The sequence below is a fragment of the Hyla sarda genome, chromosome 10 (assembly GCF_029499605.1).
Source record: "Hyla sarda isolate aHylSar1 chromosome 10, aHylSar1.hap1, whole genome shotgun sequence".
In the NCBI taxonomy this organism is placed as follows: Eukaryota; Metazoa; Chordata; class Amphibia; order Anura; family Hylidae; genus Hyla; species Hyla sarda.
This window is the reverse complement of record NC_079198.1, coordinates 30093219-30119238: the sequence shown is the minus strand read 5'-3', so window position 1 is coordinate 30119238 and position 26020 is coordinate 30093219. Positions and strand designations below refer to the sequence as shown.

The following is a 26020-nucleotide window of genomic DNA, read 5'->3' as shown; positions in this document are numbered from 1 at the left end:
AATGACATTCAGAAAGTGTGTTAACCCTTTAGGTGTTTCACAGGAATAGCAGCAAAGTGAAGTTCTTGTGGACCCAGTTTTTTAATTTTTACAAGGGCTAAAAGGAGAAAAAACACACCAAGATTTGTAACCCAATTTCTCTCGAGGAAGGAAATACCTCATATGTGGATGTAAAGTGTTCGTCGGTCGCAGTAGAGGGCTCAGAAGGGAAGGAGCGACAATGGGATTTCGGAGAGTGAGTTTTTCTGAAATAGTTTTTGGGGGAAATGTCACATTTAGGAAGCCCCTATGGTGCCAGAACAGCAAAAAAAAATAAAAATAAAATAAAAACATGGCATACTATTTCGGAAACTACACTCCTCAAGGAACGTAACAAGGGGTCCAGTGAGCCTTAACACCCCACAAGTGTTTGACGACTTTTCATTAAAGTCCGATGTGTAAATGAATTTTTTTTCACAAAAATACTGGCTTTCCCCCATATTTTACATTTTTAAAAGGGGTAATAGGAGAAAATGCCCCTCAAAATTTGTAACCCCATACTTTCTGAGTATGGAAATACCCCATGTGTGGACGTCAAGTGCACTACGGGCGCACTACAATGCTCAGAAGAGGAGTCACATTTGGCTTTTGGAAAGCAAATTTTGCTGAAATGGTTTTTGGGGGGCATGTCGCATTTAGGAAGCCCCTATGGTGCCAGAACAGCAGAAAAAAAAATGGCATACTATTTTGGAAACTAAACCCCTCAAGTAACGTAACAAGGGGTACAGTGAGCCTTAACACCCCACAGGTGTTTGACTAACCTGCTAAAATTGGATGTGAAAATGAAAAAATTGATTTTTTTCACTGAAATGCTGGTGTTACCCCAAATTTTTCATTTTCACAAGGGGTAATAGGAGAAAAAGCCTTCCAAAATTTGTAATACAATTTCTTATTAGTAAGGAAATACCCCATATGTGGATGAAAAGTGCTCTGTGGGCGAAGTACAATGCTCAGAAGAGGAGGAGCGCCATTGAGCTTTTGGAGAGAGAATTTGGTTGGAATGGAAAACGGGGGCCATGTGCGTTTACAAAGCCCCCCGTGGTGCCAGAACAGTGGACCCCCCCCACATGTGACCCCATTTTGGAAACTACACCCCTTACAGAATTTAATAAGGGGTGCAGTGAGCATTTATACCCCACTGGCATTTGACAGATCTTTGGAACAGTGGGCTGTGCAAATGAAAAATTTTACTTTACCCAGCATGTACAGTCTCTCAGTGCATGCTGGGAGTTGTAGTTTTGAAACAGCTGGAGGCACACTGGTTGTGAAACACTGAGTTAGGACGCAAACTCTGTTTCACAACCAATGTGTTTCCAGTTGTTGCAATACACTCAGCATGCATTGACAGTCAAAGGGTATGCTTAGAGTTGTAGTTTTGCAACTGCTGGAGGCACACTGCTATAGCATACTCTTTGGTAGTCTGTGCATGCTGGGAGTTGTAATTTTGCAACAGCTGGATGCATACTTTTTCATAGAAACTACAACCCCCAGCATGCACAGACTACCAAAGGCCATGCAGGGAATTGTAGTTGGAACTCCAGCTGTTGCAAAACTACAACTCCCAGCATGCCCTTTGGCTGTGCATGCTGAGAGTTGTTGCTAAGCAACAGCAGGAGGTGAACAGGCCTCACCTCTTGCTGCATGCCGGGACTGCTGCCGGGACCGTTGCTGCCGCTTCTGAGGGGACCCCCGCTGTACCAGGGAGAGGTAAGAGACCCCTGCCGGCCCGATCACCACCCTTTTCTTCTGGGTCACCAGAGACCTGATTAACCCGGAATCGCCGCAAATTGTTGATCTGAATTGACATGGGGGGGTCTCAGGACCCCCCAGGGGATTGCACGGGGTGCCTGCTGATAGATATCAGCAGTCATCCCGGTCCAGTTCCCGCCCGGTGCACGGAAGGGACCGAAATTCCCACTGGCGTCCTTAAATACCAGGGCCTCAGGGTGTACCTGTACGCCCTTGGTCTTTAAGTGGTTAATGCCATTTTTCATAGGCAGAGTAGATGGAGGGCTACTCTCTGTTGCCTTTTCTTGGAAATAGAAACATAAAACATAGAAACATAGAATGTGTCGGCAGATAAGAACCATTTGGCCCATCTAGTCTGCCCGATATTTTAAATACTTTCAATAGTCCCTGTCCCTATCTTATATGAAGGATAGCCTTATGTCTATCCCAGGCAGGCTTAAATTCCTTTTCTGTATGCAGCAGCCCCTTTTACTGGAAGACTATTTTATGTATCCACTACTCTGTTAGTAAAGTAATACTTCCTGATATTACTGAGGGGACCCCCGCTGTACCAGGGAGAGGTAAGAGACCCCTGCCGGCCCCGATCACCACCCTTTTCTTCTGGGTCACCAGAGACCTGATTAACCCGGAATCGCCGCAAATTGCCGGTCTGAATTGACATGGGGGGGTCTCAGGACCCCCCAGGGGATTGCACGGGGTGCCTGCTGATAGATATCAGCAGTCATCTCGGTCCAGTTCCCGCCCGGTGCACGGAAGGGACCGAAATTCCCACTGGCGTCCTTAAGTACCAGGGCATCAGGGTGTACCTGTACGCCCTTGGTCTTTAAGTGGTTAATGCCATTTTTCATAGGCAGAGTAGATGGAGGGCTACTCTCTGTTGCCTTTTCTTGGAAATAGAAACATAAAACATAGAAACATAGAATGTGTCGGCAGATAAGAACCATTTGGCCCATCTAGTCTACCCGATATTTTAAATACTTTCAATAGTCCCTGTCCCTATCTTATATGAAGGATAGCCTTATGTCTATCCCAGGCAGGCTTAAATTCCTTTTCTGTATGCAGCAGCCCCTTTTACTGGAAGACTATTTTATGTATCCACTACTCTGTTAGTAAAGTAATACTTCCTGATATTACTGCAGAAACCTTTGCCCCTCTAATATAAAGCTATGTCATCTTGTTGTCATTTTTCTTCTTTTAAATATCCTCTCCTCTCCACTATGTTAATTCCCTTAATGTATTTAAAAGTTTCATATTCCTTCTATCTTGTTTTTACTTCCAAGCTATACACGTTAATGTCCCTTAACCTTTCCTGGTAAGTTTTATCCTGCAGTCCATGTACTAGTTAAGTAGCTCTTTTTTGACCTGTCTCCATAGTATCTATATCCTTCTGGAGATGTGGCCCCCAGCACTTCGCACAATACTCCAAGTGGGGCCTCACCAGTGTTCTGTTCAGCGGCATGAGCACTTCCCTCTCTACTGCTAATACCTCTCCTATACATCCATAAGCACTTCCCTTTTTCTTCTGATAATACCTCTCCTTATACAACCAACCATTCTGCTGGCATTTCCTGCTTACATTGTCTGTCTACATTTAAATCATCCTCTAAAATAATGACACCTAAATCCCTTTCCTCAGATACTGTGGTTAGGACAGTATCAAATATTCTATATTCTGCCCTTGAGGTTTTTATGTCCCAGTTGCATTATCTTGCACTTCTTCACATAAAATTTCAGTTTTCAGACCATGATTCTAGTTTACCTGAATCCTTTTCCATTTGGCGTATCCCTCCAGAAACATCAACCCTGGTGCAAATCTTTGTGTCATCAGCAAAAAGACCAATACCTTAGCATCGAGACCATCTGCAATATCACTAATAACAACAATATCTCCACTGGTAACAAGACCTTGCTCTGTCTACTGCTGCTCCACCATCTATTTTTTTAGTCACCCAAACAAAAAAATGTATAAGATTAGTTTGCCATGATCTCCTTGAAGTAAACCAATGTTATTTTTTAATCCTGCAATCCATGGGATTTTAGATGTTAAACAATTCTATCCTTTAGTATGGTTTCATAAATTTCCCCTCTATTGATGTCAGACTTACTGACCTATAGTTGCCTGATTTTTCCCTACTACTCTTTTTTTGTGAATGGGAACAGCATTTGCTAATTAATCTTTCGGGACAACTCCTGTTATGAGGGATTGGTTAAATAAATATGTTAATTGTTTTTCTTTTACTCTATTCTAATATTAAACCAAATAGACTGGTGATCACTAGATCCCAACCTTTAACCTACAGTAATATCATATACCAACTTCCCATTTGGTATATTCCCATACTAAATCGGAAATGGCCTCCTTCTATTTTGGCTCCTCAGCTACTTGTTGTAGAGATCCCAATAGGGAATTTAGAATATCTGTACTCCTGCCAAAACTAGCCATTTTAGGTTTCCGGTTCTCATCAGGAATATTTAATTCCTGTAGGATGATAACTTCCCCTTTCAATGTAATTTTAGCTATTTCCCCAACTGGCAGATTAGCTTATTCTTTTAGCTGACCAAGGAGTCTATAAGTTACACCTACATCAGTTACTGTGTGATTACCAAACTGCATCCCTATAAGTCAACCCTTTTAAGAGCCATGGAATTTTACTGTGCTTTATTTGCAAAGCCATCATCTTCTCCAGAAGGAAGAGTTACCCATCTGTAGACAGATGTTTTGGGGTCCTTGCGCCATGCCAGAGCAGGGTGCTGGCTGGCAAGCAGAAGGGCCATTGTCGCGGTGTGTCTCCTTGTAGAAAGTGGGCCCAACACTAAATAGCCAGTAGAATCCAAACTAACATATCAATGTGTAACACTGGTATAAAACCAAACACAAAAACACTGGGGCTCAACCTCTACATCAGAGTATATATCAGGGTGCAAAGCAGGATATCAAAATAGCCATTTACAAAAGAAAAGGAGAAAAAAGCGGATATACTAAAATGCAGTGCACACCTACCAGTAAAAACAATATTCTGTATAAAATAGTAGTAGGTATAAAGAGGTCCCAACATGTGCCCCCCAAAGAGCTCCACGCATTCCATTGCTGTTAGGCAACTTCCTCAGGGGTGTTTTCTGCCTATCATTTGTACACATGTGCTCTCTTGAGGGTGGTTATATCCTTCCCTCATGTTTTTGTAGGAGGTTGCTCTGGTTAGAGCAATTTTAATAGTTTTAAATTGTACTGTGTCTCTTTGTATACATGTATTTTTGTATATCATTTGCTAATAAAGATTAATAATTTATACAGAATAATGTTGTTACTAAGAGGTATGAACTGCATTTTAGTATATACACTTTTTTCTCCTTTTGATGGGAATATATGACCATGTAAAATTAGTGATAAGATTAAGTGACAAATAGGAAAAAAAAAAAACTCCACTAATAAATCAGTAGGAACAAACCTCCCTTTACACTTATGGCTTATTCCCACCCAGTTACACAATCCACTATTCATCTTGGTCTGGCCTTCTCCACTTATTGCTCTATTAATGACAATAACAATGATAATAGGATTTCACACGCTTTTGACCTTTGTCTCATCTTCATCTCTCACATTTCTTGGGTCTTCTTGTGTCTAATCTGTTCCACTACAAATAGATGAATAGAAATAAATACTTGACTCATATTTATTCTGTAGTAAACATAATGAGCTGGGAAACCTAAGCAATGTAAGCAAATTCACACTTTAATGTACGATATAATGAATTCCCTGGCCAAGCTAACTTTAAAAAGGGGCTATAGAGTAACAAAGATCTAATCATTGATATGTGCCAATGTAAATATTCACGAATAACCATATTTTTGGAAATATAAGAAGAAACCGAGTTTAGGCAACAGAAAATATGAAAAAATATTTTATGCTCATTAAAACTTCTCTGGTGGTCTGGGGAAGTGATGGGAAGAGGTATGTCACATGTGCAAAGATCACATGGCTTTTGAGGTGGATTCCTATTAAAGACTATAAAAATAATAATGCATTAAAAATGAAATGCACCTTTATATTTCATACTGCACAAAATGGTCTGTGCAGTGGAAAATACGCAGCATATTCTCCTATCAGCATACACACAGGGCTACTCGGAAGCAGCCCTGTGTGTTCAGTGAGGTTTGGGGACGGGGATGCGCATCACAGTCACGCCAGCGCTAGGCCCTGTCCCCAAACCTCACTGAAGACACAGGGCTGCCGCCAGGTAGCCCTGTGTGTATGTTGATAAGAGAATACGTATTTCCCGCTAAACAGCACATTTTGCACAACGTGGTGCGCTACGTGGGACTGTACCCTAAGAGTTGGGTCACACGTGCCATATATTGCCGCGAATTTACTGCAGCTGATTTTGCTGCCCATTAACTTCAATAGGTAGGAAAATACACAGCAGCAAATACACAGCAAAACTAGGCACACAGAAAGTTGGAAAGAAATTATGAAAAAAAGGCCACTAACTGGGTGAACAAAAATGCCCCACCAGCCCATGCTTTATATGTGAAAAACTACCACTATTCCAAAAAAACACACCCAAGTATAGGAAAACACCTCAAAAAAGGCCTTCTAGATACAGTATAGGAAAACACCACAAAAAAGGCCTTCTAGATACAGTATAGGAAAACACCACAAAAAAGGCCTTCTAGATACAGTATAGGAAAACACCACAAAAAAAGGCCTTCTAGATACAGTATAGGAAAACACCACAAAAAAGGCCTTCTAGGTACAGTGTTTTCATATTTTTTTTATTTACTTACTAGCTGAGTACCTGGCGTTGCAAGGTTTTTCCTTCCTAATCCTTGTTGGGGAGGAAAATAAACAGAGGAAGCTTTTGACTTCATATCCCGTCCTAATATATTGTTGTCATATCCCAACCCCATATCCCGTCCTCGTATCCCAACCTCATATCCCGACCTCCAATCCAGACCTCCTATCCAGACCTTCTTTCCCGTCCTCATAACTCGACCTCCTATCCCTACCTCCTATCCGGTCCTCCTATCCCGACCTCCTATCCCGTCCTCCTATCCTGTCCTCCTATCCCGTCCTCCTATCCCATCCTCCTATCCTGTCCTCCTATTTCAACCTCCTATGCCGACCTCCTATCCCGACCTCCTATCCCGTCCTATCCGATCCTCCTATCTCGACCTCCTATCTCCACCTCCTATCCCGACCTCTTATCCCGACCTCCTATCCCGTCCTTCTATCCCTACCTCTTATCTTGACCACCTATCCTGACCTCATATCCCGACCTCATATCCCGACCCATAATATGCGTACCAGGTATTGAAATATGTTCAGCAGTACAGAAGTTATGTGGGAACATACATTTTCCATTGATTTGTTTGGGACTTTAAACAAAAACCCTGACCCTCACAAATGGGGGTAGTTAAGGGTTAAATTAACTATCCTCTATTTTAAGTAGACATATAAGTAACGTGTGACCAAGTTTTATGTTAATATCTCTAGCCGTTTGGACGTGATGCTGGAACATACACACACATTTACACATTGGGGAAGATTTATCAAAACCTGTCCAGAGGAAAAGTTGCTGAGTTGTCCATAGGAACCAATCAGATCGCTTCTTTCATTTTGCAGAGGCCTTGTTAAAAATAAAAGAAGCGATCTGATTGGTTGCTATGGGCAACAGGGTAACTTTTCCTCTGGACAGGTTTTGATACATTTCTCCCATTGAGTTTTAATATATATATATATATATATATATATATATATATATATATAGATAGATAGATAGATAGATAGATAGATAGATAGATAGATAGATAGATATATATGTGTGTGTGTCCCGGCACCGTATTTCATACTGTGCCTTGGTTATTAGTCCCCAAAGTCAGAGTCCCTAGGACTGTCGGAGTTCGCTTCCCTAATTAACCCCTAGGCACCCCAGTAACTTTATATTTATAGATATTATCTATGTAAATATATGTATATGGTGTTACTCACTTGTTGTAGCGTCGCAGGACCTGTGGGTCATGTGACACGGTTCAGAACTCTATGGTATGTTGAAGGACCTTAGGTGGTTCTTGAGTCACGTGTTTCCCATAATCCCGTGTAACGGTGAGGGACAGTTGTTTCGGACCAATCCAAAACGGCCCGCCCCTGCCCATATAAGGGAGCTGCGGCCATTGATCGCTCTCTTGGGTTGCTGTCACTGAATGAGGTAGGACCTCCGCAACTTTCAAGTACGTTTACTAGGCAAAAAGCCTTGCGGCCTCGGCCTTCACTACAGAGGTTATAGATATCTAATTCCCCGCTACTCACCGCAAGATCACTGGACCTAATTAACCCCTAAATCCAGCGGATCTATGCAACGGAATCTTCCTAAAGCTGAATTGAGTTTACCTGATCTCAACCAGCTGTCAATCGCTGCTCAAATGCAAATAGATTTTGTTCATGGACTGTTATTGCTATTGTCTGCTTCAGAAAATCTTCAGTAAAAGTTCCTGCAAGTTTCAGTTGACAGTGGTTGTGGACAATCCATTTATTACGCATTCACCTGTCGTTCTTGGGAAGGGTGGCCATAGGCCCAGCACCATTACAGTATTTAACCCTCACCCTGGCGTCACGAGTGACAAGGGTTAACAGCGCCCTTTATAATTCAAGTAAAGCAACACCCCAACTACCCTATACCCCCACCAAGGTACCACAAAGCCTTTTTGGCATCTGAAGAACAGGATTTGGGTGTGTGCCTGCTGCTGTTGCCACTAGTGAAATTGTACTCCTCCCCAATATAACGGACTTTATTCATGTGTCGCAAACCGTATTTCTGTGTACAAGAGCAGTGCGTGTGGTGTGCATTACAAGGGGGCCTCGCGAAAAGTAATGGGGGAGGCGAAGATTTATTTGCTGCAAGAATGTGTAAATTGCGGAATGAATACATGCTACGATCCTCTGGTCCGGTCAGCACAGGAAGAGTTAACCTGCTGCCGTAGAAAAAAAAGTCCCGCGCTGCGCCATCAAGTTGCTGTGTCACAGCCTAAAGGGAACTTGGAAACAGAGGAGTCGTTTCTGGGAGGACAGGAAGTCGGGGTTGCACCGATGACGTCCTTCCTGCCGGCCGCCATTTTGGGGAAGCCCAGTATAAAGGACACCCTGCACAGCGACCTATTGAGTCTGCACAAGGAGCCGGAGAGTACAGACATGGAGGAGAGCAACGTTCCACGTGGTGAGAACATCAAAATGGCGCCGGAGCAACGGAAAGTTGTGACGGTCGCAGCCCAACTATTCCAGGATATTGCCGACCGTCTACAGCGGTTGTCATTGGACGAAGAGGGGGCCTGCAATCTTCCCTCACTGCCCGATGATGATGATGACTGGCCGGATATACCTCCAGGAGACTGCGCTGGGACACCTGGAGTAGCATCGCCGGTGGGATTGTCACCTCACCACAGGACTTGGGGCTCGTGGGCCGAGATCCCATCGGAGGAGTCTGCAGTGAGTACCCCGCCAGAGGTGGCCTTTTCTTCCTCCTCCAGCCCTGAGCCTGAAATACCCCTATCCAGCTTGCCGAGTGCACGACCTCGCTCACCAGATTTGCCCCAGTGGATTTTTGGGGACGAGCCGGGACTCATCGAGTATATGCACGCGGTTCTACAACCTATACCTGGGAAGCCACTCCCACCAATTCCAACCGCACAAAGAGAAAGGGCCCGACAGGAAGCCGAGCTGGCTGAGTTGATGGACAAATTAAAGGACAGACATAGAGAACTGTATGCCCCTAAGCATGTGCATTTGCCTCCTGAGGAAAGAATTCTTTATCAGGAGAATACTAAAGAAATGGAAGCACTCTACATCCGCAAGTGGGATCATCCCCGAGAAGGGGAGGAGCCTCTAGAACGACGAAGAGCAACTGTGGCCAAGTTCGACAAGGTCAGAGGTTATGGGACACTCCTAGATTGCCATACAGGGCAAACCGGCGAGCAGTACAGAGACCATGTCTACATAAAAATCAACAAGATCAACAGCCCCAACACAGCTTCCCTTCAAATATTTTCCCTCTACAGATTGGGAATCGGATCCCTTCAACCTGAGGCCGAAATGGTCTGCTCCTGATGCCTCCACCAACGTACTTAAGGAGGAGGAGCCTCTACAGCATCAGTCATCTGTTTCGTGTAGCACAGTGCCAAGGCCTGCTCAAGACCAAGAAAGTAAGCCCAAATTGCGGGCACCAAAGACCGTACCTAGACCCTCTCGGAGCAATGAGAGTTTGCCTCCTGCAAGGGTACCAACGAAAACCCTTTGGCCCACTCCTGGCATGGAGATGGGGCTAAAACCTTATGCACCAACCTTGATCCCGACAAGTAAACCCCTGGTCACCTTGAATCCCACTGTTACCCATTCCACTCTCACCAATGTGGTGTGGGAGAGTTACATTAACTCCCAGCTTGCCCCTGATGTTGGAAGACCTAGGGGGTCTACAAGAGGTACAAGAAGAGTACGGAAGAATATTTTCTAAAGAACTGTAAAGTAATGACTGTTGCTTTTCTTTGCTAACCACTTTTGTTTTTCAGTAACAAAGTTCAAGACATATGTGCCTAGCAGGACTATGCTAAGATTGTTCCAGTTCCAAGTTCGGTAACATTACCATTAAGCTTTGTGCCTGACCATCAGGGCAAGAGACTCCTAGCCAGTAGGAGATTCGTAAGTTTTGTACCCAGCTGATTTGTGGCAGCCATGAAACATAGACTCCTAGTGTAGGTGGACTGCAGATCCTTACATGTCCGGTTGTGTATATATATCCCTATATTTATGAGACTCTCTTGCTAAAAATTGCACTTATCAGGTGTATGTGCCTGAACCTTGTTGGAATGTTAATAAATATGTAAGACTGTAATAAAAATGTATATGGTTCTTGTACACAGAAAAATAGCCTTATGTCCGTCTACATAAAAAGTAGGTAAAGGTTGTACACAGAAAAAGTCCGCTAGATGCACGTGTACACTAAAAACAAAAACGTAAATAATTCTTGTATACATGTACATACAAATGTATAAAAATACTAAAAAGGTGTTTTTGTAGTTGCTAAATAGGTGACTCTCCCGGCTCCTCCGAGAGTAGCAATACAGTCACCAATCGCTAGCAACTGTCTCGGAAAAAAAAATAACAATAGTAAACTACCTTTAAGATATCAAGACTAACTTCTAAGCAGTATCCAAAAACAAAGAAAAAGCAATCGGCACAAGTGTCACCTAGCTCCACTATTCAGTCACTGTTCAGTATAGAGGGGATGTATATAAAGCCAAGTACGGACCTGTGTGCAGCGTGGATCCCGCCGGCGTGGTGCTCAGTCCCGGGAACGTGCAGCAATGCAATCAAGGTAACCACGAAGGAGAGGACGGCACACATCAAAAAGGCAGTGAAGCAAGTTTCCTTTATTCGGAGCGAAGTGTCACAACGTGCAGGTTAAAAGCCTGTTCACCAGCAGGAGGTTATAGCCATTTCACGCCTCACACGGGCTTAATGGTCTGTAGAAACGCCGTGTGAGGCGTGAAATGGCTATAACCTCCTGCTGTAGAACGGGCTTTTAACCTGCACGTTGTGACACTTCGCTCCGAATAAAGGAAACTTGTTTCACCGCCTATTTGATTTGTGCCGTCCTCTCCTTCGTGGTTAACTTCTAAGCAGTACTTGCACACATAGTACCTTAAATTGCTCACTTAAATGTACTACCTCAGTCTTCTTCAGTACATACACAAAATAAAAATATGTCTGAAGTAACACTTTAGGAATTGTAGCCTATTGATATCCAATTCCTGACACTGTTAGGTACACTAATTTTCTTTCTTCTCTTTATTACGTGTGTGAGATGCTCTACCTGGCCAGTAGGTGCTCTTGCAAGCTTAAAATTAAACACGTATTTCTAAAGGTAACCTAGGTAAGGCTATACTGTTGTGTTCTAGGGGTAAGTAGCGTGTAGCCGATAGACCCTAGTAGCTAACCTTATTGGTAGATAGCCTCAGGCAAGCCAATATATCCTTTGGTGTACTAACAGGTGACTCATCGTGGCAAAACAAAAGAAAATGTGGTGAGATTTCAAAAATGTTTAGTCAGCTTGAAACTAAAGGTATAGAGAGCTGCACTAATGTCTAGTTAGCCTCACAAATGTATAGAGAGCTATAAAAATGTCTAAGGAGCTAGAAACTAATGTCTAGATAGCTTCATAATGTCTAGTAAGCTTCATAGTTGTCTAGTAAGGATACTAGTCAGACTAAAAGAGAATTTCGCCAGAATGTATATAGCATGTTTATAATTCTGTCCTTGTCCTAGTCCCTCTACCTTAAGGGACAGGCGTCGGGGTCGACTTGTTTTAAGTAAGGGGGTTTGTGGTGTCCCGACACCATATTTCATACTGTGCCTTGGTTATTAGTCCCCAAAGTCAGAGTCCCTTGGACTGTCTGGGTTTGCTTCCCTAATTAACCCCTAGTCACCTCTTAGTAACTTTATATTTATAGATATTATCTATGTAAATATATGTATATGGTGTTACTCACTTGTTGTAGCATCGCAGAACCTGTGGGTCATGTGACACGGTTCAGAACTGTATGGTATGTTGAAGGACCTTAGGTGGTTCTTGAGTCACGTGTTTCCCATAATGCCGTGTAACGTGAGTGACAGTTGTTTCGAACCAATCAAAAACAGCCCACCCCTACCCATATAAGGGAGCTGCGGCCATTGATCGCTCTCTTGGGTTACTTTCAAGTATGTTTACTAGGCCAAAGCCTTGCGTCCTCGGCCTTCACTACAGCGGCTATAGATATCTAATTCCCCGCTACTCACCGCAAGATCACTGGACCTAATTAACCCCAAAATCCAGCGGATCTATGCAACGGAATCTTCCTAAAGCTGAATTGAGTTTACCTGATTTCAACCAACTTTCAATCGCTGCTCAAATACAAATAGATTTTGTTCATGGACTGTTATTGCTATTGTCTGCTTCAGAAAATCTTCAGTAAAAGTTCCTGCAAGTTTCAGTTGACAGTGGTTGTGGACAATCCATTTATTACGCATTCACCTGTAGTTCTTGGGAAGGGTGGCTTTAGGCCCAGCACCATTACAGTATTTAACCCTCACCCTGGCGTCACGAGTGACAAGGGTTAACAGCGCCCTTTATAATTCAAGTAAAGCAACAACCCAACTACCCTATACCCCCACCAAGGTACTATATATATATATATATATATATATATATATATATATATATATATAGCTAACATGTGGCCACAACTTTATTTTTTACCAAAACCCCTGAAAAAACACGGGGGGAAAACTCCATGTTTAAAACATTCTAAGGCTATTACACAAAGGTAGTTTTAGCAGGGGGGGGGGGGGGGGGAATATTGCAGAGAGATATTTCTATTCTGTACATATGTTGTTGCCTGTTAGTTGCTAGGCCCTATTGCTTTCTTTATTAGGAAATCTAACATTTCACACTGTCCTTGGCTTATTTATGGCACAGTATTTATAGCCGTGTAGATCAACTGTGCCTGAAATAGACTAAATATACAGGATATGCTTTCATGATCCTACTCCTGACTGTCATTGATCAGCTGAGGCTGCGGCATAACATGTAAAATACAGAGTTCATTGTGAGTGACATTTTTGGTGCATGAAAGGTTCAGCTCAAATGACCACATCTAGGAAAACTTCCCTAATCACTGTTCTTCTGCCCTGTAATGGGTATTTTGATGCTCTTTATCAGTTGCTGGGGAACTACAAATACCTGCAGGCTCTGATAGAAGCATGTGCTTATGAGGGTCAGGATGTTGAGTTGTCTGACAGCTGTAGAGCTAGCACTGACTGTAACCTCGCTAAGCTCAGATGAGATGTGAATTCCTAGATGAGTGATAATGATACGTGTGCCAGATATACCTTCTGGTGGTAGGAGAAGCTGTCAACAGATAATGATGTAAAGCGAATTACTGCACTTGCTACGTGATGTGCACTGTGGCTTTATATGATATCTATTTTAATGTTTATGCCTTTTATTATTGTACTGTATATAGAAATATATGCCTATTTGACTATTATACAATATTAATTGGGTATGTGAAGGGTTTAATGTTCAACTGTTTGTTGCATTTTGTAAATTGCTGCTTAAACTCCCACTTTGGGGGCTTGGGCCCAGGGCCGGTTTTGCCTATAGTCAAAATAGGCAGCCGCCTAGAGCATGCTCTTGATGGGGGTGCCACTCTGCTCGCTGCAAAAAAGTTAAACAGCCAGCATCCCAAGCACCCGCAGTTTATTCCAAGCACCCGCCTAGCCAGAACCACGGTCGAACCCCCCTTCCACCAGTACCATAATAATCTGCATTCTTCAGCCTGCTGGAGGAGTGCAGTGCCAGCTACGAGGCAGACAGGCAGGTCAGGTCCGTCCAGCATCCTGACATCGCTCGTGCCTCCATACATCTGCTCCAACTCCCGCCCCCCTAACTACAGGGTGGGCCATTTATATGGATACACCTTAAGAAAATGGGAATGGTTGGTGATATTAACTTCCTGTTTGTGGCACATTAGTATATGTGAGGGGGGAAACTTTTCAAGATGGGGGGTGACCATGGCAGCCATTTTGAAGTTGGGCCTTTTGAATCCAACTTTTGTTTTTTCAATAGGAAGAGGGTCATGTGACACATCAAACTTATTGGGAATTTCACAAAAAAAAACAATGATGTGCTTGGTTTTAATGTAACTTTATTCTTTTATGAGTTATTTACAAGTTTCTGACCACTTATAAAATGTGTTCAATGTGCTGCCCATTGTGTTGGATTGTCAATGCAACCCTCTTCTCCCACTCTTCACACACTGATAGCAACACCGCAGGAGAAATGCTAGCACAGGCTTCCAGTATTCGTAGTTTCAGGTGCTGCACATCTCGGATCTTCACAGCATAGACAATTGCCTTCAGATGACCCCAAAGATAAAAGTCTAAGGGGGTCGCATCAGGAGACCTTAGAAGCCATTCAACTGGCCTACGATGACTTCCAGGAAATTCCAACGAATTTCCAGGAAACTGACCTGACACCCATAATGTGCTGGTGCACCATCTTGCTGGAAAAACTCAGGGAACGTGCCAGCTTCAGTGCATAAAGAGGGAAACACATCATCATGTAGCAATTTCGCATATCCAGTGGCCTTGAGGTTTCCGTTGATGAAGAATGGCCGCACTATCTTTGTACCCCATATACCACACCATACCATCAAATTTGTGTTCCAACAGTCTTGGAGGGATCTATCCAAAATGGGTTAGTGTCAGACCAATAGCAGTGGTTTTGTTTGTTAACTTCACCATTCACATGAAAGTTTTCTTCATCACTGAACAAAATCTTCTGCGTAAACTGAGGGTCCTGTTCCAATTTTTGTTTTGCCCATTCTGCAGCACCTGAAACTACGGATACTGGAAGCCTGTGCTAGCATTTCTCCTGCAGTGTATATAGTAGTATATAGCAGTGTGTACGGATACTGGAAGTCTGTGCTAGCATTTCTCCTGCGGTGTTGCTATCAGTGTGTGAAGTGTGGGAGAAGAGGGTGGCATTGACAATCCAACACAATGGGCAGCACATTGAACACATTTTATAAGTGGTCAGAAACATGTAAATAACTCATGGAATAATAAAGTTATGTTAAAACAAGCACATCATTGTTATTCTTGTGAAATTCCCAATAAGTTTGATGTGTCACATGACCCTCTTCCTATTGAAAAAACAAAAGTTGGATTCAAAATGGCCGACTTCAAAATGGCCGCCATGGTCACCACCCATCTTGAATAGTTTCCCCCCACACATATACTAATGTGCCAAAAACAGTAAGTTAATATCATCAATCATTCCCATGTTATTAAGGTGTATCCATATAAATGGCCCACCCTGTAGACTGGTTTGGGTGTTGCACTAGCTGGTGTCCTATTAATTTGAGCAAGCTGACAAGGGTCTTCATGAGGGTGTTCCGTGCTGAATGTGTGCAAGGCTCCCTTTCCATTTATGGTTATGGACTTTACTGTGACACTACGAACGTATGCAGGAGGTGATCCCCCAACTTTTCACTTGGTCGCTAACTTGGCCTGGTCCATAGGATAATGCACCTAGTTCTTCATTGCATTGGGTGCCACAGAATTTCTTTCTCCTTGGTGCTACCTCTTTGTTTTCTCTTGCAGAAGGACTTGCCAGGCTGATATTCTTGGAAAAATGATGGTGATGTTGTGGCTATGTGGTATGGGGTGTGACGCAGGGAAGAAGGAATTACAACAGGGGCAGATGGCATCAACCCCCTGTATTCGTGACGCCAGGGCGTGGTTTATCCTCAACATCACCCGAAGGTATACCACTGGATCCTGGGCTATGCACGGGGGGGGGGGGGGGGGGTGGCAATAAGGACACCAAGTTACGGACAATGGCAGCTTTACTGAGGTTAGACAGGTGAAAAAGTCTATACAGAGTAGCCAGGCCCACGGAGGTGACCAGTGACTTCAGAGACCTTAAGGGCTTGCTGGGACTTGTAGTAGAACGGGACATGATAGATGACTTTGACTTGACTAACAATGCTGTGACTGTGGCTTACTTGTAGCTTGTGGCTGCAGACTTGACTTGAGGCCTCCTAAGGCTCCAGACACACTCCTAGACTCTACTCCACTGGACCTCAGCAACAAGAGCTGTAAGCTCCAAGAGAGTGAGCAGAGGCTCCATCCAGAGCTTATATGGGGGAGACTCTGGTGGGATCCCATTGGTCACCCCTAGGTCACCTGGTCACTGATACCTCCTGGGTAACAATTACATGACAACTCACATGTTAAACAGTCTTAAAGTGACAACGCTTTCTTCACACTTTACACAGTATAATACATGGTAAACATATTTACATGGGGGACAGATGCAAGGGGGGTCCAGGAGACACTGAAGGGAGGCTGCCTGACAGGGCAGCAAGGGTACAGGGTAACAACTCTCATACTGAGCCACCACAGCTATTTTAGAAGAAGATGTGCTTAACCTGTTATAACCCCAGAGATCTAGGCCTCAGCACTCCTAAGCATACATATGTCTAGCAAACCTTGTGATACTAGAGGCACCGGAACTAAGTTAGGGTAGCAACTGGTTTAGCTGTGCTGGGCCACCACAGGTACACAGAATCCCATGCTGGCTGTATGACATATGAATAGCATATCCCCCCCAAGCTTTTTTTTTAGCTATATCCTGTGACTGAAGTAATAACTAGACATCTAGACATGTGCAATTCGTTTCGGCACGAATTTCTAATTTACCGAATTTTACCCTTTTCGGGCATTCGGACTGATTTGAATGCACGAAAACATATTTTGAACATTCCCGAATAGCCACGATAATACGAATGCATGCAGTAAATAACGAATGCATTCGTTATCTGTAAACAAAAGTAAAGAATTCATTCTAATTTTTTTATTGGTCCTTGCGCTAACACTGTTGCGCTACACACTGTTTCTGTAACTGTTACCAGGGTGCCTCCAGCTGTTGCAAAACTACAACACCCACCCAGCATGCCCTGACAGCCAAAGGCTGTCTGGGCATGCTGGGAGTTGCAGTTTTGCAACAGCTGGAGGCACACTTTGGCAAACATGCGCAAAGCTTTTTAATTCATTTTCAAATTCTGCTCGCTTTTTTCAGAAATGGGTTAGTAGGTCAATGACATGCATAGTAATTGCCGTGGGAACATTTTTCATTCATAAAACCGCAGGCTTAATTGGATAATTGCCGTGTAGAACGTGGGGACCCCAAACATTCTCAACGGCAATTATCCAATTAAGTCTGCGGTTTTATGAATGAAAAATGTTCCCACGGCAATTACTATGCATGTCATTGACCTACTAACCCATTTCTGAAAAAAGCGAGCGGAATTTGAAAATGAATTAAAAAGTTTTGCGCATGTTTGCCAAAGTGTGCCTCCAGCTGTTGGAAAACTGCAACTCCCAGCATGCCCAGACAGCCTTTGTCTGTCAGGGCATGCTGGGTGGGTGTTGTATTTTTGCAACAGCTGGAGGCACCCTGGTAACAGTAACAGTGTTAGAGCAAGTGACATGACATGTTATACATAAATCACCCAACAATCAAACACATCGATCAAACACATCAATGATTCATACAGCATTCATTCATTCATTAATTTACTCATTCATTCAACATTACATTATGTATTAATAATAAATCACATAAAATTATATTATCTTACCAATGTTTGGATCTCTGCGGGTGCCCTCTTTTCCTGCACACACACGCTCCCGACAATGGTCCCCTGCTTAAAAAAGATTTACCTGAATGTACCCGAAAAAAATAAAAACCCGAATACCGAATGTATCCGAAAAATCAAACCGAACACCCGAATACCGAATGTATCCGAAAAATCAAAACCGAAAATATTACCGAACCAAAAATGTATCCAAGACAATAAAACAAAACGAAAATTTTTCTTGTGCACAAGTCTAGTAATAACCCTAGACATAGTGGAGAGGCTATCTTGCTGCCTGACACCTCCTCTGACTAGAGAAGCTAGTCTAAAACTGCCTGAAATTCTTTTTCCTCTGCACAGAGGATGGGCACAAGCAAGCTTCTCCTTAGTCTCTAAAAGGTTTGCCAGGATTAGGAAAACAGAGCTGATTTCTTTAAAAAACAGCACTACACCTGTCCTCAAGTTGTGTGGGTATTGCAGCTTAGTTCCATTGCAGTGAATGGATCCAGCTTGTAATACCACACACAACCTTAGGACAGGTGTGGTGCTGTTTTTGGAAGAAATTACCTCAGTTTTTCTATTCTTGGAGTCCATATGCATGTGCATTTATTAACCCTTTGCTTACAAACCTAAAGAACACCATTAAAAATAAATAAATACATTTAAAAAAAATCTTTCAATGTTGTTAAAAAAAAAGACAAAACCAATAAAAATTAAGTATCATTGTAACTGTCATTTTTTGTAAAAAAAAAATTCCCAAATGTTGGCAAAATTGCTATTTTTAATTTTAATTTAATTTATTTTTTTTCTTTTCATCACACACCACAAATTATTTGTATTTTTTGCAATACACTTTGGGGGAAATGTATCAAAACCTGTGCAAAGGAAAAGTTGCTGAGTTGCCCATAGTAACCAATCAGATCGCTTCCTTCATTTTTAACAAGGCCTCGGCAAAATGAAAGAAGCAATCTGGTTGGTTGTTATGGGCAAGTAGGCAACTTTTCCTTTGCACAGATTTTGATAAATCTCCCCCTTTATGCCCAAACTGAAAGGTATTATTACAGTTGGTTGGTTATGCAAAAAACATTCCCTCATATGGCTCTGTAGATGGAAAAAAGAGAGTTTTGGCACTTGGAAGGCAAGGAAATAAAAAACAATAAAAAAAAATGAAAATTGGCTGTGTCATCAAGGGGTTAGCCAGGATTAGAAAAACATAGCTGATTTCTTCCAAAAACAGCACCACACGTTTACTCAGGTTGTGTTTGGTATTACAACTCTGCTGCATTTATTTCAATGGAATTACCATAAGTTCCAATACCACGCACAACATGAGGACAAGGGACAAGAATGACACTGTTTCTGCAATAAGGCTGCTATGTATTTTTTATTTTTTTTTCCAATCCTGGATAATTCCTTTAAAAAGAAGCAGAATGAAAAAAAAATAAAAAATAAAATAAATAAATAAATAAATATATATATATATACATACATATATATATATATATATATAAATATATATAAATATATGTATATATATATATATATATATATATATATATATAAAAAAACCAGATACAGGCGCAGCACTCCAACAAAATAAGTGATTTAATGTCTCATGTCAGCATTAGCAGTAATGCTGACATGAGACATCAAATCACTTATTTTGTTGGAGTGCTGCGCCTGTATCTGGTTTTTATCTTGGATGGACTCTGATCAAGTCCTTTGGGACGCTGGCACCAATTTTTTGGTTGGACTGGATAAGTAGTGCTGCTTTATTTTGGGATTATATATATATATATATATATATATATATATATATATATAAAAATGTGAAATTCAAGACCGAATTGATTTTAATGGCCTGAACGTAGTCGCCTAGTGACTCTGTTCAGGACATATGAGCTATTTTATGTGGGCTCAAAAGTGTGGAAAGCTTTTCTTATGAGTCCGTTAAAAATAGCGCATACGTCCCGAACAGAGTCAATAGGGGACTTTGTTCCGGCCATTGAAATTACGTAATTTCACAGCGATTGCACAAATTTTGGTAAAATAGCAAAATTCTTCCCCCAATTTCACTAAAATTGTGGCAATAGCCGATCAAAAGAAAAAACCGCAATGGATTTTTTTGCAGCAGACCCCATTGAAGTTAATGAAATCTGCTGTGGTTTTCCTGTTGCAGAAAATCCACCACGGCTAAACCTGAGGTAGGAAGCTTGCGGACTATGGGGGAGATTTCTCAAAACCTGTGCAGAGTAAAGGTTGCCCATAGCAACCAATCAGATTACTTCTTTCATTTTTCAAAGGCTTTGTTAAAAATGAAAGAAGAAATCTGATTGGTTGCTATGGGCAACTGCACCACTCTTCCTCTACACTGGTTTTGATGAATCTCCCCATGCATGCCCATGTCAGTGTACCCTTAGGGCCTCTTCACACAGCGCAATGTCTGCCAGCAGAACAAGCTGACGCTAGGACCGCTCGGAGATGCGATTGTCCAGAATCTGATTTCTATTGCATTTGTTTCCCCAGAGAAATGTTGTCGTATGCGCAGTGCAGCAGAATTGAAATTGAAAACAAAAGGAGGCTGCGGCAACAGAATTCCCTAGTTGATCCTTTTGGGATGTATTTCAAAAGCACAACAGCCCCTGTCATGAGTCTGTTTAAAATAGCGCATACGTCCCGAACGGAGTCACTAGGGGTGAGGAGATCGCTGGGGGCCCTTTTGGGGAGAAGATGCTCTGTACCGCAGTTCCCCTTTAAACTTCTTCACTGTATTTGCAGCTACCGGTTCTGCTCTCTCAGTAATGTAATATTTTTCGCCGTATAAGACGCTCCGGCATATAAGACGCGCCCAATTTTAAAGGAGGAAAATCTAGAAAAAAAAGATTCTGAACCAAATACAATGTAAAGTATAGGACAGTGGTCTTCAACCTGCGGAACTCCAGAGGTTGCAAAACTACAACTCTCGGCATGCCCGGACAGCCAACGGCTGTCCGGGCATGCCGGGAGTTGTAGTTTTGCAACCTCTGGAGGTCCGCAGGTTGAAGACCACTGGTATAGGAGGTAATACTCACGTGTCCTGCCGCTCCGGACCCATCACCGCTGCCCTGGATTTCGCCCTCCATCGCTGTCGCCGCGTCCCCGGGGTGTCCCCGTCGCTCCGGAACGTCTCTGCTGCCGGGATCGTCGCTCTCCATTGCTACGCACGCCGCTCCTATTGGATGACGGGACGGTGTGCGCGACGACGTGATGACGACGAAGGAGAGCGCCGGCCATGCAGGGGATCCCGGCACGGAGCAGTCATTCACCGATCGGACAACGAGGAGGCTGGTAAGATCCCTCCTGGTGTCCTGTAAGCTGTTCGGGACGCCGCGGTGAACAGCCCGACTGAGCAGCCAGGTTAGTTTCACTTTCGCTTCAGACGCGGCGGTCAGCTTTGATCGCCGCATCTGAAGGGTTAAAACAGGGCATCACCACGATCGGTGATGTCCTGTATTAGCCGCAGGTCCCGGCCGTTGATGTGAGGGTTTTAATGTGTATTTGCCGTATAAGACGCACTAACTTCCCCCCCCCCCCCCCCCCCCCCAGTTTTGGGGAAGAAAAAGTGCGTCTTATAATGCGAAAAATACGGTACTTCCTGATATTACTGCATAAACCTTGCCCCTCTAATATAAGACTATGGGGGAGATGTATCAAAACCAGTGCAAAAGAAAAGTCTCCCAGTTTCCCATAGCAACCAATCAGATCGCTCCTTTCATTTTGCAGAGGCCTTGTTAAAAATTAAAGAAGCAATCTGGTTGCTATGGGCAACTGGGCAACTTTTCCTCTGCCCCGGTTTTGATAAATCTCCCCCAATGTCCTCTTGTGGTAGTTTTTCTTCTTTTAAATATGCTCTCCTCCTTTACCGTGTTGATTCCCTTTATGTATTTAAAAGTTTCTATCATATTCCATCTGTCTCATCTTTCTTCCAAGCTATACATGTTATGCCCTATCCAAAGGATAGGGGATAAGATGTCTGATCGCTGGGGGTCCAGATGCTGGGTACACAGCCACCACATCCTCTCCCATATACATGAATAGAGGGGGCCTGACATGAAGTCATGAACACGGAAGCCTGAAGCTGGCGTCCTGAACAGAAATGTTCAGAGCGCCAGGGTGTGGGCCCAGAGATCGCCGGGGGCCCAACGTCCGGACCTCCAGTGATCAGACATCTTGTGGGAGATTTATCAAAACCTGTCCAGAGGAAAAGTTGCCCAGTTGCCCATAGCAACCAATCAGATTGCTTCTTTCAATTTTTACAAGGCCTCTGCAAAATGAAAGAAGCGATCTGATTAGTTGCTATGGGCAACTGGGCAACTTTTTCTTTGCACAGGTATTGATAAATCTCCCCCCTTATCCTCTTTTCTTTGGATAGGGGATAAGATGTCTACGTTTTGGCCCCTGTTAATCGTATCCATCGGCATCCTGCCAGAAACAGGATTCTGACATGTACTGTTAATGGGTGCAGTGAACCCTATTTAATTATATGACAGAAAGGAGTCACCTTGTCACTCCTTTTGGGACGTGTGCGCTATTTCAAAAGCGCAACAGCCCCTGTCATGAGTGCGCTTAAAATAACGTAGATATCCAGAACGGAATCACTAGGAGTGACTGAGTTCGGCTGCAGAAGGGAATGGGGGTCCACTTCTCCTGTTTACAGTATACATTGGCATCCCGTTTTTGGCCGGATGCCGATGAATACGATTAACAGGGGGCCAGAACGTAGTGTGTTCCTACCCTGAAGTAGCTCGTCTTTGAACTGTCTCCATTTCTTGCTGTGACTTGAAAAACTGCATTTAAAAAAAACTGCACTAAAATGAAGGGTGAGAACACGCCCTTATCATTGAGCACCCACATGACTAAGGTTATTAATTAGCAGTTTATACAGGTGGGAATAGCCACAGACAGATGGTCCCTGGTAACACTGCAGAGCTGGGCTGTTCTCCTGGAAAGATGAGACATATACTGTGGAGGAGTTTACTGAATGTCTTGTTTATTACAAGATGTGTTTTCGGTCAACCCAAGGCTTTACTTCTGGACAGTAAGGTTCTGTTTTCTGTCTTTTGATTTAAACAAGGGCTCAGACAGGGTTCATGTGTTCTCTGAAACTTGTTAAACCAACAATAATGCTGAGAAGGAGAAGCCCCTCACATGGTGTAGTCCCATATGCAGGTACACTCTGGCAGTGTGCTTGAAGAACATGAACCTATGCAAGGGAATCGCAGGTGGTGAAACACATACGTGTGAGAAAGGCTAGGTTCACATTGCCATTGGGCTCCTTCCTTCATTGGGTTTATTCAGCTTTATTTTATTTTTTTGCCCAAAAATGGTTGGAACAGAACAAACTCTGCCAGGTCCCCACAGATCCTATTGACTTCCATGGGGTTATGTAGTTTTAGTGAATGTACTATTTCTTTATTTATTTAATTTTTCTCTGCTAAACTTGACGGAATTGCCAACAGAGCTCCACGTAGCGAAGCCTGACTGCAATGTGAACTTAGCCTTACCACATTTACATAGTAAATAGCATTGGTGTTTGTAAATCTGAAGCAGGAGTGGAAGCCTACACAGAAGAAAGTTATACAACTATGTTCACACATGGCTAATACACTGAGGATTTTCCTAGTTAAGGTCAAAAACTGAAACAGACCTATAAAAATGCTGCAGTGTTTCTGCCATGTGTGAACATAGCCTTCAGACTGTGCATTTTTTTTTTTTGTTGTTGTAACTTTCACATTCGTTTTCTGTTTTTGTTTAACCAAATTAAGGAATGCATGTTAAAGGATTAGTGTAGTAAAAGATAACTTATCCCCTATCCAAAGGGGATAAGTTATAGATCGCTGGGGGGGGGTTTGACCGCTGGGACCCCTGTGATCTCCTGAACGGGGCCCCAGCAGTCTGCCAGAAGGGGGCGTGCCGACCCCGCACGAAGCGGCAACGGACAAGCCCCGTCCATATATCCCATAGAGATACACGTAGGGTGCCTGTTGACCGCGGCTTCCTGCGGGGGTTGGAATGGCCGCTTCTGGCAGACTGCCAAGGCCCCATTCAGGAGGTCGCGAGGGCTCCAGTGGTCAGTCAGACCCATTGCAATCTAAAACTTGTTACTTTTTAACTGCACTACTCCTTTTAAACATGCAACAATACCGCAGAGTGAAAACACATACAGTTTAGGACACCTTTTGAGCCTCGTGAAAAAGCCTTAAAAATGTACTTTATTTTTTTTAATTTTTTTAAATAGTATTTTGGCCATTTCTAATAATTTGTTTTGTACTTTTTTTTCCCCTTTTTTCAGATGTGCTTGTTTTTGTAAGCCAAGCCCTGACACACACATTCAACTCCCACATTAAGTATGTCTTTCAAGAGTTGAGATTATATATTATCAATAATTTTTTTTTTTATATATGACAACTTGCTGCAAAGCCACAACATTATTATATTTAGCGCCTCAGTTTTGCTATATCTATCATTAAAATGACAAATGGTCTATACCCTTTGGCCTCATTTATATTTCTGTATTTGATAACCATGTTGCACTTTTTTAAAACCCAAACCGGAAGAATCCAATACAATGGAATGGAAATATTTTTTTTACTTTATTTTCCGAAGTCTACTTCTGATAAAAATGCTAAGTGTGAATGAGGCTTAACCAACATTGGCCAATGCTCTTCTGCCTTTCCTTATGTTACTGGGCTTCTTTAGCCCAAAATGGTGTGACTACAATACCCAATCTAATTCGCAGAGGCCGAAACTGCAGTTTTATTTGCTTTGTGATAATTTTTGGGGTGCTCTCTATTGCAACTGCACTTTAGAAAAATCACTGTTTAGGGAAGCTACAAAAACAAACGAAGTATACTTACACACTGACCTTGTACATACGACAAGATGCTTCTTTATGGACCTTGATACCCTACTGACTACAGTCAATTGTCAATTCTTCACTTTCTAAGTTTTTGGAGAAGGTATCTTTCCCCATTCACACTGCACAAGCCGCCTCTTGTTTTATTTGTTTTCCATATAATAAACCTCTTCCCCAGTTCTTCAGTATTTGTCTAATTTAACTTAATTTCTGTCTTCTCAGAATATATCATTTCACTCTATTCTGAGGAAAGGATTTTTTCGTCAGTCATCTGGTTGATGCCACCTTATTGCATGTATGAGGCATGGATGCTCCAGGCATTAGATACATCAGTGGCCCCGAGAAGTACTTCTCTGATAGAGGTGCAGGTCCAGATCATGGGTAAGTTGGATGTTGTTTGTGCACAGTCATTAGTTTGATGAGATTGTATTCAAAAAGTCTTCAGGCTAGTGTTGAGCAAACTGAGATTTATCAAAACCGGTGTAGAGGAAAAGTGGTGCAGTTGCCCATAGAAACCAATCAGATCGCTTCTTTTATTTATAAGAGGCCTGTGAGAGAAATTAAAGAAGCAATCTGGTTGCTATGGGCAACTGCTCCCTTTTCCATTAGCACAGGTTTTGATAGATCTCCCCTTAGTGTTTTAAATGCTGTGATCACTATTAATGACGGAATTTAACCAGTAAAATGATGGATATTGGAGCAATTTTTTTGATGTCCGTCATCACTGCTAGATGTCTTCTGCTGATAGCTGCAGGCATCTGCTGGTTATGACGCAGATCCGATGTGAAAAAAATTAGCAAAAAGTGATCACAAAGTCCCATGAAAACAAAAATGATATCAATAAAAGCTACGGACAATGGCACAAAAAATTAGCCCTCATATAGCCCTGTGTACAGAAAAATAGGTGTTATAGGGGACAAAATAAAACTATTTTAAACATACAAATTTTGATACAAAAGGTTATAATTTTTTAAACGTAGTAACATTTAAACCTATTGAGTAGTTCAGTATCATTGCAATCTTATGGATGTACCAACAGAATAAAGTGAACTTTAAGCCCACAAAAATTTTTAAATGACTTTTTTTTTTTTTTTTGCCTCACAATTAAAT

The 26020-nt window shown here is 42.6% G+C and overlaps 1 protein-coding gene across 11 annotated transcripts in view; it reads right to left on the bottom strand.

The window, feature by feature from the left end:
• The window catches only part of PTH2 (parathyroid hormone 2), a 39592-nt gene extending 14485 nt beyond the window's left edge, over nucleotides 1-25107 (bottom strand). The window contains exons 1-3 of one of the 11 annotated variants that reach the window (XM_056542604.1): nucleotides 20152-20168; nucleotides 18019-18081; nucleotides 5363-5420 (exon numbers count right to left, since the gene is read on the bottom strand). The gene's annotated coding sequence lies outside the window, so the exon portion shown is untranslated. Of the gene's footprint in view, nucleotides 1-5362; nucleotides 5421-6570; nucleotides 6612-7090; nucleotides 7204-7312; nucleotides 7329-7774; nucleotides 7840-18018; nucleotides 18451-20151; nucleotides 20176-21086; nucleotides 21156-22788; nucleotides 22843-24911 lie in introns of those variants that run through there. The other 10 variants (XM_056542605.1, XM_056542610.1, XM_056542606.1 and 7 more) reach the window with 10 other exon arrangements.
• Nucleotides 25108-26020: the final 913 nt, after the last annotated feature.